The following is a 16,873-nucleotide window of genomic DNA, read 5'->3' as shown; positions in this document are numbered from 1 at the left end:
TCAGTTGGCTTTGAATGCCTTATGAATAAATCTAGGAAAGAATAACTAGAATACACGTAAAATGAAGCCAGTAAAATTACGATATTAGATATTGGATTAGTGTATATTATATCTCTTCTTTCTTGCGTTAGACAGATTATCTGAAATAATACCCTAAGACCAATCTTATAATTTAAAAGTTTCATGAGCCTGAATTTCTTGGAGCTTGAGTAACTGGGGATTCAGTATGTTTTATTTGGATGTTAGACAAATGGTTATGCAAGAGGCTACCTGAAACAGAATGATGTTTAGAAATTATCCAACATTGTAAGTTTTGCAAATCGCTACAGCTGGCGCTGCATTCACAATATTCAGTGTTTTTTTTATACATACTTTTACAACCATCCATATTTTACCTACACTTTAAATGTGACTTAATGAAAGTAGAAAAAACACTTTTCAAAGTTAGGTCTCATGTTTGAAATATGTTTATGCAGGTGATCTTTTAATTCATACACAAAAGGTTAAATTTATAGGCAATTGTTAATTTGAAAGCGCATACAAATTAGAAATGGTTTATGAGATTCTTTAGAAAATAACAACAAAAGCGAACCAGTTGTGGTTCAGTTATGTGTTGCAAAATGCTAGTTGACTTTTCAAAAAAACATATGTTTGTATCAAATATTCATTTGAGTATTTTTTACTTATTCAAAGGTTTAGTCAGTTACGTACAAACACAAATAAACCATCTGTTGAGATACCATGGTTATAAATTGTGTTTACAAAATTCAACTATTTGAAACACTGGTGTACTACACCATCTGTTAGATTTGGCAAATGTTTTTGAATAACAGTTTTTACATGACATGTTTTACAGAGATCTACAAAGACCGAAAATGTCAAAGGGTAGATAATTGGTAATTATAAATATTCTTAACTTCACCTCCACTCCAGCAGTCTTCTCAAGAGTGAGGAGATTCTGAGGTTCAACCACAACAGCGACGTGTAAAACGGCCATGTAAGTTATTTTACTGGAACGCATTTCCACTTTGTACATGAGAAATATATTTACCTAATCATATAATCGTTTTCCTTCATATTTTTTTTCTCTTTCCTCTAGGATGTTGTTGACGGTGTTGTTGTTATTATTTTTGAACATTCATAATGTTCAAATGGATGAGTTCTTGACTGTTTCCTCTGATATGCTCAACAAGTACATTCGAGGAAACGAGATTATACATAAAATATCGGAAGGTTTCAAAGAAGACAAGGTATCAGTTGACAAAAAATTTGATGATCAAGCCTCACTTTTATCGATAGAAACGAAGAACGATGCTGAAACAAACTACACCTTCACTCCTTCTCCTGATATCCTGAACAACACAGACTTAGGCAATTTTATTATAAGCAAAGCTTTCACAGATTCCAAGTTGCTTGATGAAGCTATTGATAAAGCTGTGAAAGACCTCAAGAAAATGAAATCATATATCAAAAAACCAATAATGAAAAGTAAGTGATCTGTATAACTAACAATCACAATAGCTTAGAAGTTTATTCACTTTTTACTAATTTCAAAATTAATTTTAATTACCTAAGAATAATAATTTTCTCAGACAATCGACTTCAATCGAACAATGACGAGCAAAACAATCCTCAACTTAGTCTCTTTTGGGAAACGTGATCATAACACATGCTATGGAAATTTTTAATCAATCAATAAATGTAAATATTTTGATGTTTAATTTGAAGTCTATTAGTACATAACAATTATTAATAGAGATTTAATTATATATATATATTTAGTAATATATTAACTGGTATTTAGAATTTTTGCATTCAGTATATTCACTGATAAAACAAATATTTTTTTATACATTTTATTATTCAATGTAATTATATAATTGTACAGATTTACTTTAATATTTTGATTTACAAAGTGTTTCACCATCAATATTAATTAATTTTAATTATCTAGTAATCATAATTTTCTAACATAAATCACTTTAGTCGAGCAAAGAAGAGCAAAACAACCCCCAATTAAATCTCTATTGGGAAACATGATCATTAGATATGCTACGGAATTTTTTAATCAATCAATAAATGCAAATATTTTCATGTTTAGTCTATTAGTATATAACAATTATTGATGGAGATTTAAGGATAGATATATATATTTAAGAATATATTAATGGGTATTTAAAATTTCTGCATTCGTAATTTTCACGGATAATATGAATATTTTACTTTTACATATTTTATTATTCAATGTAATATTACAGATTTACTTTAGTATCTTGCGTAACTAATTTTTTTAATATTTAAAAATGTTATTGAAGAAAATCATATTAAGTAATCTTTGAATTCGGTTTTAATAAAGTAAATCTTTTTGCAGAAGTAGGTAGAAAGTCTTCTCTTTCACAATGCTCAGCTATGACAACCTACCACTACCGAATGTTAGGAGATAGCAGGGTGTCAAAGATGGTTGAAAAAGCTAGAATATTTGAAGAAACAACAAAAGTTTTGGCTAAAAAGTAAGATTTTATATCCACATTTTACGTATTCTAGAAAACAAGCAAAAAACAAAAAAACATAAAAGGAGTATTTAGAAAAATTACATTAAATTCCACCATAATGTCTTGAATAATGATACACATATGTGTTTTAAAAATATACTTTGCCAGTAAATATACTTTATTATGGTAAAGCAAAATTACGTTCACTGTTCTACTCTTTCAAGTTTGATGTCAAATGTTTCATTGAACGTTCCAGTGTAAAAGACATGCAGTCATGTGGCTAAAAGCATACTACCTCTTTATTTGGGAAATGAAAGGGACACCTTGTTTACCTCTTTATAGGCTAGGGTTAAAGAGCGAAGAAGTATCTGCTTTAGCTGATGTCCAATTAAAATCAAGCGAGTTAGGAAGTATGTTGAGCGAAGATGAAGAGAAAATAACGTGTAGTTGTTCACAAAAATACCGGGAATTTGACGGAACGTGTAACCGTTTACAATCTCCTCGAGATGGTTCTTCTTTCACCTGTTTGACCAGACTTCTTCCAGCAAAGTACGCTGATGGTGAGTATATTAAATTGATTAGCGTACCGTTGTCTTATGTTATAATTTATGAAATTATTCTAAGCCAAAAAAGTATAACATTTCTTGGAGCAACCTTGATAAGGTGCATTATGAAATTTACCTTCTGTAAAACTAACCCGAATGAGAAAAAATGTTTCTTTAAATATATTTTCTTGGTGGTAAGTGTAATTTCTCCTATCTAAATTCTTTCAGTACATGTACTAGAGCTTACTAGGTTTAAAAACAACAACAACAACAAATTTTTATCCATAAAACTGATTTTGTCTTTAGTTGAAACTGGCTTTTAAAAAAGTAGTCGCAGTTTTTTGCCCCTGGTGAATAGCTCATAGCTTTGTTGTGATCTTGTTTTTTCTTTTACCTTAGATTAATTTACCTTATTCTTACCTTAAAGAATTTCAATTTGAGGTAAATTAGAATTGATTCTTATGAGTATTGAAATTGATTCGGATATACGCATGCCCCACCTTTGGAATTTCTAGCGTATAAAATAATAAATAGCAAGTAAAAAGGGAAAACATTGATCCCAAAGATTAATTTACTCTAATTCTACTGGAAAGAATTTCAAGTGCAAAGGCAATTGAAGATCCCCTCTCGTGTATATGAGTGTGTGTTTATATACTATATATTGTTTTGAAGATAAAATATAAATTGAGACAAATATTGTTAGATTTTACGCTTGTAATCTAGATGTGTAATTATGTATGTAATTATGTATGACTGAACGGCTGGTATGGATATTAACACCTTTATTGATAAGCAGAGAACCACGTTTTGACTTTCCTAGGTCATCTTCAGAGTAACAAGAAAGAAAAGAAGTAATTGTTTAGAATTATTATGTTTGAGAAAAACCTTTATACTTGTTACAACAGTAAATGTTTTATTGATATATAGAAAATGAATTTGTCTACAGGTATTTCTGAACCAAGAAAAGCAAAATCTGGAAAAGACTTACCGAATCCACGACTGGTATCAACTACAATTCACATCAATAGGAACAAAGAAGCATCTTTCACACACTTTTGATGTTGTGGGGTCAATTTATGGACCACGACAGTGCCCTCGCTCCTTTTAACAGCGCCCCAGAAGAAGAAGTGATACTTGCAGGTAGATCTCTATTTTATTTGTTCTTTTTTCCTGTTTATATATTTACATAGACGTAAAATCACGTAAGATACTATGATTTTAAATTTTTCTTTCAATCAGAAAAGCTGGTAGAGTATGCCACTTTATGTTTGAGGACAGCTCGAAACTTTAAGGAGTGTTAAATAGATACCTTATCAAATTAACAATTTTCATTTTTACTGTTCTAACAGAAACAGACCATGTTTTTAATCGAAGTATTCTGCAATTTTTCTGATTCAAATAGTGTAGAATAATGACACTGAAAAAACCAACAACACAATAAACAAGTAAACATTAAATCAAATGAAAATAACCAACTGTTAGCATATAATCAAACACTCCAAAGAAACTATGAATATCGTTCAAATTTAATCACAATCATCACCTTATGATATATATCATTAACCAGAAGGAATATGGGGATACTTTCTCTCGTGAATTAATTACCAAAGCAAAAATAAATTAATCTTTTACTTTTTAATGTTTTATTGTAAGAAAAATTGCATCATTTACTGATTATGTTTATAACAAAATTGTTATATAACTGATTTTTCCATACCTTGATATGTGTTTTAGCCTTTGATAATATCCGGGAAGAGTTAGTCGTTTGAATATTTTTGTGAACACTAATAAAACACATGAGGAACCTTTACTAATAATTGCATTTAACACTTTCATTTTAACCGTCAAGATGGAGGTGAAGGTGTGGACTGCTGCGATTCAGAGAATAGGAATGACACACGATGTCTTCCGATCGAAATTCCTCAAAATGATGAATTCTTTAGTCGATTTAATGAAAGATGTATGAATTTTCGAAGATCTGCTAGCTGTCCAAAATGCAAACTTGGTAAGGTCATTAGCTAATAACATGAGAAGATCTTAGTGAGTAAGAAAATTTATATCTGTAGAAAAAAAAATGTGATTCAGTGATTATAATTGTTCAACATAAGTCTTTTTTACATTTGTGTTTAATATAAGCCTGAGAACGAAGATTCTCTTATTTACAGTTTCTTAAATGATTTTTTTTAATTTAACTATTTAAGTTAATTTAATACATCATGGGCATTTTAACTGTGTTAAATATTTCAGAGTGATTCTTTATAATACACCTTCAAATAATATTCCACATAATACACTGTCTGGTGATGAAAGAATATCGTTAGAATATTTCTTTTTATCATCAGCTAGATTTTTTTTCATCGTTATAAATATTTTTTATGTAAAACAAAGTGGTTCATTATTAAGTGAAAAACTGTCGCAGATGCAAATATTTTCCTTGTTTAACAGGAAACAGTGAGTATTAGTTTCTCCTTATGATCGACTATGGTAACTTCATAGCATCTGCTTTTAATTTTTGTGTGTGTGTTTCTAAATATAATAAAGATAAACATTTTAACTGTTGTCTCCTTATATCGGTTTTGGAAAACAGACTATCAGTGAACATTGATTTCTTAAAAAATATAAAATAAAAAAATTAATAGTTTCCTATAGACTTATCCCACTTCCCCTGAGGTTATAAAGGCTATGTTGACTTTTGCCTGACATCTAATTCTTCTAAAAAGTGTTTTGAAAGACATCAATTAAATATAAACCTTTCCTAATACTTATGTTTAACATGTAGAAAATAAGTAACTTCTGAATGAAAGGTTTCAAACAATTCATTTTTTTAGGTTAATTAAATGTATGTCCTATCTTTAAAATAATTCTTAACTGTAGGACCCAGGGATCAATTAAATTCTCCTACCAGTTTCGTGGATGGTTCTATGGTTTATGGAAGTGATCTTCACACCGCTCAATCACTGCGACTATTCATAAACGGTAAGTATTCCTCAACAGTTAGGTTTTGTTTATAGAAACAGCAAAACTGAATTCTATTACACAATGTGTAGATGACCATAATATGAGCGTTTAGGATATGTTACACCTTAAATTTATTTTAAATATTTAAAGTTATGAAAATGTTTAAAAATTTTGTGAAACACTTCACAAGGGCTATCTGTGTTAGCCGTCTCTAATTAAGCATTGTAAATCCAGAGATAAGGCTGTTAGTTATTACCACTACCGCTAACTCTTGGGCTGTTATTTTACCAACGAATAGTGGAATTAATCGGTTCACTATAACGTCCATTCAGCCATGTCCGATGGGAAGGGGATTTAAGCCTGAGACTGTTAAATTAGGAATCGAGTGCCATGACCACCTTGTAATGTCGGGCGCTCTTATGAGAGAGAATTAAACTAAAAAAAAAATCAATTGATAGAGTTTTTTTTTACAGAAATATTCGAGTAAAATAGTGTTTTAATTGATGTTTTACAAATATCTTGTATTGCAATCTCAGTTCATATTAGATTTATAGTAGGAAATTGCTATAAAGAATGTATTTTAACCGCCTTTCTTTTGCCAGGTTTGATGAGGTTTCAAAAAGATTCAAAAAGAAATACCCTTTTACCACGATCTCGAAACGCCGGAAACGATTTGTGTAGTGACCCAAGAAACAGGTTATTTTGCTTTGAAGCAGGTAATCAATAAAAATTAATTTTTAATGAATAATAAAACGGTCAATAAAACCATTAATGAATTCATTAATTTATAAAATTAATTAATTTCACATGTGAACGTGAAATCAGGTATGACCAACTATATGATCATAAATAATTTTATATTGTTCAGAACCTACAAAAAATTTAATTTTTACATGTGTTAGAAAGGTTGTAAGATGGTATCAGCCGGAGGAAAATTGCATCTCGGACAACTGCCTCCCGCAGTCATATCTTCATATACGAATCTAACTGACTAAAATGGGAAAAGTAACTTGTCTTATATTAACAGAATAATGAATTATATAAAACTGTTCAACCCTGTCGAACTGACAAATGTTTACTATGCATCTCACAAAGTTTTAGTGACTGACCATTAAATGTTAATTAAATCAAAATTGTTCATGTTTAACATTTGTATTTTGTTACAATCAAAAATTTTAACATGAAACCTTTGCCATTTTCTCTTCCTAAACATGAACTTACGTTATATAATTTTGCGTATTTGGGGATTTTTTCGTTTTATAAAATAGACGCAGTTGTTATGTTACCGTTAGAACAAACGCAAGTCCGATCAGGGGTATTCAGTACTGTGTATTTTCCAACTAAAGGTTTTCCTCACAAATATGTACATTAAAGTTGTGATATATCATATCAAAATAGAGAGAGTTTGAGCTTTAATGTTCATGTTGCACGATTAGTAACCAAAGAGTGTAACCACTAGTTTTATTGAAGATTACTTAATCAAAATAATGTATTTAAATGGCCTAATCAATAGTCGCTTGCAGCAACTAAGTTTTCTATGCCTATTTTCGTTCAAACGGTGTTACCGAAAATGTTTTCCTGGTTTTCCAGGAGATCGTCGCTTGAACGAACATCCAGCTTTGACAGCTGTACACACTGTATTTATCAGAGAACATAACAGAATTGCAAGAGAACTCAGAAGAATGAACCCATGTTGGAATGATGAGAGGCTGTTTCAAGAAGCCAGGTTCAGCTTATATTGTTTAGAATCTGTTCATCAATGCAAACAACCATGATAGATCATAGCTAAATATTAACTAATAATGAAGAGACAAAAGTTAATATATTTTTCTTATTGTAGTATACAAATTCAGGAGAACAGAAATATTATTATAAGAAAATATTTATTCATAAAATTTTACCGTAGCTGTTAAACATATTTTTCTACTGTAATCATAACAGTTTCAAAGGTCTGGCCATTTCTAAAATTAAAGTTAATTATTTTGTTTGCTTCCGGTTAAGTACAAAGCTACACAATGTGTTCTGCTCACATCAGAATCAAAACACGGTTTCTGGCACTGTGAGTCGACAGACATGCCGATATGCCACAAAGGTGCAGATTAATGCTAATTCCAAATGATAATATAACAAGTAATCAGAATAATAACTAATATACAATAAGAATAAAACAAATAATACGTATATTAAACGTTTAACCAATACTACAGGGTGTCCCAAAATAACGTTTACACTTTTTGGATCATTATAACTTGCCTTGTTTATTGATTTTAACAATGAAACAAGATAGATATGATAGCCAAAGGATTTATTTAAAGATTTAATACTGAAATCAAGAGAAAAAAAAACAAATAAAATTCTTCCCAAGGAAAACTCTTCTTGGTTGAAATTGTAAAATGTCACAATTTGCTTGCTTCACTTTAGGTGTTCAAACTGAAATCCGTTCTGCTCCAGACACATCTCATAACGGGAAGAAATGGAAGTGCACACAACACATCAAACACCATCTCATCTGGTCTTAAAGCACATATTTCTTCAATTGCAACTCTCAATTCGTCAATTGTTGCCCTTTTTGTGCTGTAAACTTTGTCTTTCAGAAACCCCCACAAAAAGAAATCCATGGGTGTCAAATCTGGTGATCTAGCAGGAAATTCTACATTTTCTTTTCGTCCAATCCATCTGTCTGGCATAGATGCATCCAGATAAGCTCTCACGTCGCGATGTAAGTGGGGAGGATCGCCATCCTGCTGGAAGAAACACTCTTCTTCTCCAAATTGTTCTTGGATGCGTGGCATGGCAAACTCTTGTAGCATGTTTAAATAATTCAATCCTGTTACGGTGTCTTTGAAAAAGAATGGTCCGATGAGACCTCTAGCGGACAGACCACACCACACAGTCACTCCAGGCAAATTCAAGTGATGTTTCTCTGTAACATGTGGATTTTCTGTTGCCCAGTAGGTGCAGTTGTGTCGATTTATTGAGCCATTCAGCTTAAACGTTGCTTCGTCACTCCAAACAATTTTGAGTGGAAATTCATCATCGCCTGCACATCTAGCAAGATATCATTCATAGAACTCAACCCTTCGATCAGGGTCATCTTCATTCAGAGCGTGAACAAGCGATGGAATGAAACTTTTGAATTGGGAACGCTACAAAATGCGATGAACGCAGGATTTACGGATACCTGTTTCACGAGACAGTTGGCGCGCTGATTTTCTTGGAAAATTCAGTACATTATCAATGACCTCTTGCTCTCTTGTTGGGCTTGTTGATGATCTTTTTCGAACTTTCTCATATGGTGGAAAGTTCCGTGTTCATCAAACTTGGCGATGATGCGTGAAATGCTGGGGCGAGATGGCGCATCCATATGGAACTTTCCAGTAAAACGTCTTTACACTTCAGCTTTGTTTTCGACTTTCCAAAAAGTTTTAAGAATGAATATTTTGTGCTCAATTGTAAGCTGATTATCCGCCATCCTTGGACACAAGTCAAATCTGAAACAAAAGAAACGGTTTATTAGCTATACACAGTCAAAGAGTGTAAACGTTATTTTGAGACACCCTGTATTAACTAAATACCGTTAAAGATGTTATAAACGGCCTTGTTTTACATTTTTATTATGTTACGAAATATCTTTAAAGTAGAAATTACATTTTTTATTTATTCCAGTGATAATTTTCACTTTTATTTTTTAAGATTATTCAGTTATTAAATCATTATTGTTTATTCATTCTGTTGATGTTTAATTGTTATTGTTGTTTCTTTAGGAGGATCGTGATTGCTGAGATCCAAATGATTACATACAATGAATTTCTACGTCTTGTCGTTGGTCCCAGCTACTATAATAACTTTTTATTAAGAACTCTCCAAAATGGTTTCTACACTGCATACAACCCTAACATCAATCCTAGTATGATTAATGAATTTACCTCAGCATGCTTTCGATTCGGCCATTCCACATCTCAAGGTTCTTTCATAGAAATTCAATCTTCTGGAAATCGTACAAATTTCAAGTTGCGAAACAATTTTTTCCACCCATTTGATCTCTACAATGGACAAACAGAACTTCTTGTGAGAGGACTTGCTGATCAGTTGGCTCAAAATCTGATAACTTTATCGTTGAAGATTTGACTAACCACTTGTACCGCAGGAGAGGAGAAAAGTTCGGACTAGATCTTATGGCTATCAATATTCAAAGAGGCAGAGACCACGGAATTCGACCTTATGTAGATTACCTTCGAGCTATATTTAATTTTAGTGTCACATCTTTTTCAGATCTAAATAATCTCATGCCTGAGCAAGTACTGCAGAAGTTTGAACAAATTTACGAGTACGTAATTATTGTTATAGTTGATCGATTGTGATCAGAAATATGAAGACTTTTGTTTACCCGCTATTTGCAAAGCTATACAATAACAAGTAATCGAACTCCAGAATTTAACGTTAGAAGACCCTTAAAGTCCTAAGTTTAAAATTTAATTTTCAACGAGTATTTAATTATGAAACATTTTCGTTAGATATTAATATATTTTTCCATTTCTATAATGTTTACTTTTAAATACTCATTTATAAACAATTATAGAAAGTTGAATAATTTTTATCAGTTTATTTTTCTTTGCGTTTGTTTTTTATATTATCACATTTCTAAATCATATTGTACGAACAAGAAACATATTTTGGTTGTAAACAGTATTTATTTCAAACATTTCTAATTCTTCTTTCAGGTCCGTTGAAGATATTGACTTTTTCTCAGGCAGTATTTCAGAGAGACCACTTTCAGATGGTATCGTAGGACCTACCTGTGGTTTTATTATTGCCTTACAATACAACAGATTAAGATTTGGAGATAGATACTTCTTTGATGTGTATGGAGAAGCTGGCTCTTTCACACCTGGTATGTTCAATCTTTGTTTCGTACATCTCATACAGTTAAAGTTGTTTATTTACTTACAGGTATTGTATATGAAATATGTTTTCACAACGTTTAAAGTGGTTAACACAAAACGAAACGCTCTTGTTGCATTGTAATATATTCCCAATGATTTAGGCCTAGCATGGCCTGCTGGTTATGGCACTCGACTCGTAATCCGAGGGTCGCTGGTCCGAATCTCTGTCACACCAAACATGCTCGCTCTTTCAGCCGTGGAGGCGTTGTAGTGTGACGGTCAATCCCACTATTCGTTGGTAAAAGAGTTGCCCTAGAGTTGGCGGTGGGTGGTCATGACTAGCTGTCTTCCTTCTTGTCTTACACTTTTAAATTAGGGACGGCTAGTGCAGATAGCTCTTGTGTAGTTTTGCGCGAAATTCAAACCAAACTAAACCCAGTGATCTGAAACTTCAATACAAGACAGGAACTGTTACCTTTCTTTCTTTAATTATATTTTGTCAAGCATGCACAGTGTGTAGTTTTGAAGTTGTTTGGTACGTGTGAAATAATAGATAATGTTTTAATAAATAGTACAATTTTAGAAACGTTTGTAAAATAAAATAGAAAAATATTATTAGCATTATATTATTATTCAATTGATCTTTACACAGCCCAGTTGAGAGAAATCCGAGAGGTAACTTTGTCCAGAATTTTGTGTGAGAACAGTGACGAAGTGGATGAACTCCAACAATGGATATTCCAACCAGTTTCTGAGGAGTGAGTTAGAAAACTATCTTCTTTGTTTTTATTAGTTTGTAAAACTTAATAACAGCTACATTGGTGATGTTCTCGTAACGGAATACTAATAAATTAATTTATGATTTTCTTAATTAATTAATTTGAAAGTTTTTATTTGCTTTTGTAAAGATGTGAAAACAATACCGTTCAGTTAAAAACTTTTAATGTTGTTTTTAACATGTAAGGTAGTATAACAGAACCAAAAATGTATAGAAATTACTATATTTTTATAACTCGTGTATATTTGGACAAAATAACTAACTTTGAAAACAATTCGGATTAAAAAACTTGTTTTCATTTTGTTTGTCCTTAAAACTAGTTTGTAAAGCAAACAATTTTATAATTACTGTATTAAAAACATTTTGATAAATAATTATCAGTTGTGAAAACCGTGATTTGTTTGGTCAGAATCAATGATATTATAGTTATTTAAAATCTTCTCTTAATTTATAGAGCTCGAATTTGAGGTTTGCGGAACGTTATATTAAATACTTTCCATGATTGTTTATTTTAGCAATCCATCTTTGAAATGCTCGTCTCGAAGATCCTTTAACTTCATACCATGGCATGATGCTTGTAAGTTACATTATCAGTGTTGATTTTTTTTTGTTTTTAAACGTTTATACCTGATGTTATAATAGTTTCTAATAACACAGAACAATGTTATTAAGAATCCCGGAATAATAGGTGCAGGTCTGTTTCTTACTATAATAACTTAAGAGACACACAATTAATATATAAATGATCGATTTTGAAAAGATCAACCTTACTATTCTGTAAAATTTCCCATTCGATAAGTAATATACAGTCGTTAATTAAAAACGTTGTATATAGTTTGTGTACAGCTTATTATAGCAGCTAGCTTCTCAAATAAACCTAAATATGAAGGAAATGTTTCTCTCGTATGGTACCTTACCTTTAACAAAAGGATAAAATAGGATCAGGTTAGCTAGAGTAGATTTTGTGGTAGTGATATTGTCTCACGTCGATACCCAAATCTAGAAGGCGACAGCTCTTTGCTCAAATAATACATTTTATAAGTACCTCAATTTTAAAACAATTTAGCTTGCATGTGTTTTTTTTATGACACAAACGTGTTGTAATTTCTAGTTGAAAAAATGAAAATTGTCTAGTTTGAAATTTTATTTTATCTATGAGACTGTCATCTTGTGTTAAGTAAATAAAATAGCACACTAGATACATTCCTACTTCTTTGTATTTATATTATACCCTAACGAAATTGTTCCCATTTTTTCAAATAGCATGAATTTTGACACACAGAATACGTATAAAAAATAATCAGGAAAACTAAATTCATTTTTCCAAAATTATCTTTGTAGAGTTCGAAAACACAGAAACGTAATGTTTCTAAACGGAATAATGTACAACTGTGAAGCTTGGTGATGTTATTTTTGTTTCAGTGGTGCTCCAAAACAAAATACATGTGTTTTTGTGGCTCTTTTCATCATGGACTGAAAGTATTTTTGTGTGTGTGTGTGTTTCATATTGGCATCTACCGAGAATGATTCAAACTTTAAATAATGTACAGTATATTATCTAACAGACTAATTTACTAACCAAATGACAGTATTGGTCACCCATAGTGCAGTATTGATACGTTTTTCTTCTTTTGCAGCGTGCAACAACGAGTAATGGAGGAAGGTGAAAGAAACGAGTGTGTTTTAGTATGCACTTAAGTTGTTGTTATCCACACCAAATAAATAATACAAATATAAGTATTAATTACAGGGTCAAAAGGTATTATAAATAATCTTGTGTATACTTTAAGCATATATTAAAATGATATCCATCACTGATATCAGTAGTACTTATTTTCAATGTTGAGAGAATCAGACTTTTCCAACTGTATATGATAAACATTACAATACTTTTGTTCTTATTATTTTATTAACCGATTTCGTGACTTGAAATACTAATCTTCATGATATTGTTTTGAATCTCTCCTAAAATAAAAACGTTTAAATACCATTATTCAACTAAATATAAATAACATGAATTTAATAAATATTTTTCAAAATGAGCGGAAATAAAATACAGTTCTTAAATAAGTGAAGTACGTTGTAATATATTGAAAACTAAATTACTTTAAGATTTACGAATATACTTTCTTTTCTCTTCCTTCACCCCCACCAGCACAACGGTAATTATACGTATTTACAGCACTAAAATTAGGGTTTCGATTCCCGTCGGTGGGCTCATCAGTTAGCCCGGTATAAATTTGTTATAACACATGCACGTTCTATTCCTTTATCATTTTGCTTTTAATAAAAATTTTACTTCAATTAAACTTTCTCCTGTTATTAAAGAAATAAAGTATATTTTCATAATATTTAAGAAATGGGGGGAAATCGAATGCTTTAGCCACCGTTACATCCAGTATTTGTAATCAAGTGTTAACAAGTGATTCAAAGCCCTAACTTAAACTAACATGCTGTTCTGGTTTCTCTGATATTGTGTGATATTAAAACAGATATATGAGAGTAAATCCGTTACATATTGCTCAGAACAAAATAATGAACAAAAGTTGTAAGAAAATCTCCACCCGACGTAACTCATTATGATTTTATATAGCCTGAAATTGAGTACAATTGCAATTTAGATTTAGAAGTGAAATTAATGTCGATTTGTATCTAATTTATGATACCTTTCAACAATTGTTTTCTAATACAGTTATATTTTAAGATACAAATAATAACAAAATTTACGAGAACAAGGATTACAAATAATGATTTATGTACAAGTTTAAAAAAATATTGAGTCCTCTCTGTGGTCTGAATCTTCCGTTGAATCTTATCGAACGCTCACGATGAGCAAACTAATTTCGAGTTGATGTAAATCCAACTGACTAATTAGAGAGCTAATTAGCTCTTCGTTGTTCACTGATCACACGATGGGTTTCGCCATTAAAGTTATATAACGTCTTTGTCCAATGTAAATACTAATGTCCAATGTGAATTCGATAACGTTAAACGGTTTTTAATGTTTGAAAATATATAGATGTTCCTGGTGAAATATTTGCAGGTGCACATTAATAAGCGTTAATCATAGTGATAAATCTGAGGTATATAGTGTAGGAAATGTAGGAAACGAATAATATATACTGTTTCTTGACGCGTCGCACTGGTTACATTATACATGTGAGAAGGGTTTCTAGAAGTTTCATCCTGCACAACAATATACATGATACACTAGATATTTTGAACGCATTTTATTGACCTTAATTGGATTTACAGAATAAGGGTCTGATTTCACAGGAGAAACGTCACTGATATCTACATCATGAACAGCGATGCGGGTTTGATTAGGAACGTCCCGAAACATACCTTCAGGTAGTAAGAAACCAAATGTTGGATCAAGACTGAGCAGAATGTCAGAATTACTTAGTCTGATGTTGCATTTAACTCCGATGTTTTCAAATTTAAAGGTGTCTGAATGAAAGTGAATGTCGTCGGTGCCAGAAGAACACTCAATGACTGAAATATTTTGAAAGTTAATAAATAATTTGGAAAAAAAAAAGTTTATCATAATTAGACGATGGGATCCAGAAGTAATTATATAAGATAAAATCTTCATTGGAAGATATTTTTGAGGATGAACTATATTTTAAACAATTTAATTTTAGAAGCAAGAAACTCATTTGAAGCTGTGGTTATTTGTAGGTATCTGCTAATAAATAATTGTCACTGTGATAGACACTTGGTAAAGAACAAACTCGAACCCACTGGGAGCACTTACTGAATAGCTAAATTAAGATATGAATAAATATCACTTAATGATCCAATTTTAGTTTTTAGTTTTTTTACTATTTATTAAGAAGTAAAGCTCAAATCGCAGGAGTTATACATATACATATATATTTATATAAACATATTGAGAAACAATTTTGATTTGAACCTCTCAGTGGCACAGTGGAGTGTCTGCAGACTTATGTTGCAAAACCCCGAGTTCCGATATCCATGGTGAGAAGAGCACAAATATCCCCGTGTGCAGCTTAATACCAACAATTTTGATATGACAATCGGAAATTGCTAAAAGTAAATGTGAAAGATATTGGTTATTTTAAATTCATGAATTTATGACACGGTGCATTATTTGGGAAAAAAATGTAATTAATATTTGAGAAGTAGCCACTTTAAAGTGAAGTAAATAATCTTCAAACACAGAAGTAGAAGTGAAATTTGATAAGCTACTAATTTTGATATATCAACTAAGAAGCAAATCTGATTATGTAGAGGTTATTTTCTAAAAATTAAGACTCAAATCAAAATTATTATTTGTTGGAGAATGAACATCAACTGATGCGGGTGTGTTTCCTATCCAAACAACCATTTGAAACGAAACTTTGCCTAAAATCGCAATGTGTTGCATAACCGATATTTTATCTAACAAGTGTACCACGTTAAACTGGAATCGCCTATACAGAACGTTTACCGTAATGCACAACGCCCTTGTTTTGGCTTTAAAGTGAAGTAAATATTCTAGAAAAACAGAACTAGAAATGAAATTTGATAAGCTACTAACATTTATATACTGCTGGCCAAAATCTTAAGTCCAATGAATATAAAGAAAATATATTCATTTTGCGTTGTTAGACTTAATTACTTATTTGAGAAGAGCTTCGAAAGATGAAAATAAGAAAAGGGAAAATAAAAATAAAAATTTTTTTAGCACAACCGATATTCTATCTAACAAGTGTACCACATTAGAATGGGATCGCCTATACAGAACGTTTACCGTAATGCACAACGCCCTTGTTCTGGCTTGCTCTGGTGATTGGCTTCTTTATGTCACGTTTCTAGTTAGTAAATACTGATAATTGTACCTAAATTATAAAGTTTGTTGCTCATGATAAAAATATCTGTACCGTAATATGAATAGATAACCTAAGGAACATTACACAAAACGGAATGAATTTTAAACTTTTGAGCATTAATGTATTATCGAAAACAACTAATTGATTATTATGTAATCATGAAGTTTCATATCTCTCATTCACAGTTGGATTTGATGAAATATGAATTTTTACACGTTGTGAGGTTTTGTCAACATGCTTACACTAACAAATTATTATTTAACAGTTCTTCTTTAAATAACTTCGATAGGCTTTGAATTCCTTTTGAATAACTCCAAGGTGAGAATAGTTAAACTGCATGTAGAATGAAGCTAGTAGAATTACATAATTAGATATTGAATTA

The 16,873-nt window shown here is 31.1% G+C and overlaps 1 pseudogene across 1 annotated transcript; it reads left to right on the top strand.

Moving 5' to 3' along the window:
- Positions 1–859: 859 nt before the first annotated feature.
- On the top strand, positions 860–13,474 carry LOC143226161 (chorion peroxidase-like; annotated as a pseudogene). Its single transcript, XR_013014405.1, has 14 exons — positions 860–997; positions 1,100–1,488; positions 2,372–2,510; positions 2,835–3,052; positions 3,984–4,177; positions 4,887–5,042; positions 5,912–6,013; positions 6,598–6,711; positions 7,586–7,721; positions 9,760–10,322; positions 10,717–10,886; positions 11,531–11,636; positions 12,172–12,233; positions 13,294–13,474. The product of XR_013014405.1 is annotated as a chorion peroxidase-like (transcript).
- The last annotated feature ends 3,399 nt before the right edge of the window (positions 13,475–16,873 follow it).

This window comes from Tachypleus tridentatus, chromosome 9 (assembly GCF_004210375.1).
Source record: "Tachypleus tridentatus isolate NWPU-2018 chromosome 9, ASM421037v1, whole genome shotgun sequence".
Taxonomy (NCBI): Eukaryota; Metazoa; Arthropoda; class Merostomata; order Xiphosura; family Limulidae; genus Tachypleus; species Tachypleus tridentatus.
This window is presented reverse-complemented; position numbering and strand designations above follow the sequence as displayed.